Genomic DNA, 1,140 nt, shown 5'->3' on the forward strand with positions numbered 1-1,140 from the left:
AAAACAGCAGAAGAAACAGCACACCCTGGAGGAAGAGCTTACTGGCATTTAAACGCCAGTAAGGAGCATCTGGCCGGCGTTCAACGCCAGAACAGAGCACCATTCTGGCGCTGAACGCCCAAAACAAGCAACAACCTGGCGTTAAACGCCAGGATGGTGCACAGAGAGGACAAACTGGCGCTGAACGCCAGAAACAAGCATGAAACTGGCGTTCAACGCCAGAAACATGCATCACATGGGCGTTGAACGCCCAGAACATGCACCAATGGGCGTTTAAATGCCAGAATGGTGTGCCAAGGCTTTTTACATGCCTATTTGGTGCAGGGATGGAATTCCTTGACACCTCAGGATCTGTGGACCTCACAGGATCCCCACTTACCTCGCCCTCTCCCTTTCCATTCATGATCATCCCTTCTGTTTTTCATTCACCACCTGCTGCTACCTATTCCACCCCATACACCCCACCTACCTTTACAATTTAACTTCTCTTCCCCACCCAATCCCACCCATATAGCCGAATCCATCTCCCCTCACTCACCTCCATTATCTTCTTCTTCTTCTTCTCTTCTTTCTTTTCTTGCTCGGGGGCGAGCAATATTTTAAGTTTGGTGTGGCAAAAGCATAGCTTTTTTGCTTTTCCATTACCATTAATGGCACCTAAGGCCAGAGAAACCTCAAAGGGAAGACAAAAGCTTCCACCTCTGAGTCTTGAGAGATGGAAAGACTTATATATATAAGCTGGAATAGCTCAGTTGGTTAGAACATGTGGCTGCAAATCAAGAGATCCCTGAGATACCTCAGGGGATAAGTTATCCTCCACACAAATATTGGAGGCAAATAATGTTAAAAACACCAAAATCACTAGGGATCATGCCACAGAAGCAAGGAAAAGACATAAAGAAGCTCAAAAAGCACCATTGGACCTTCAAGAAGGCACCACCCTCACTCAGGTGGATTCATTCCTTGTTCTTTATTTTCTTTTTGTTTTTCGTTTTTAATATTGTGTTTATCTATGTTTTGTGTCTTTACTTCATGATCATTAGTATGTAACCATGCCTTAAAGCAATGAATAAAATCCATTAGTCCTTCACCTCTCTTAAAAGAAAAATGTTTTAATTCAAAAGAACAAGAAGTACATAA

This window comes from Arachis duranensis, chromosome 10, assembly GCF_000817695.3.
Source record: "Arachis duranensis cultivar V14167 chromosome 10, aradu.V14167.gnm2.J7QH, whole genome shotgun sequence".
Taxonomy (NCBI): Eukaryota; Viridiplantae; Streptophyta; class Magnoliopsida; order Fabales; family Fabaceae; genus Arachis; species Arachis duranensis.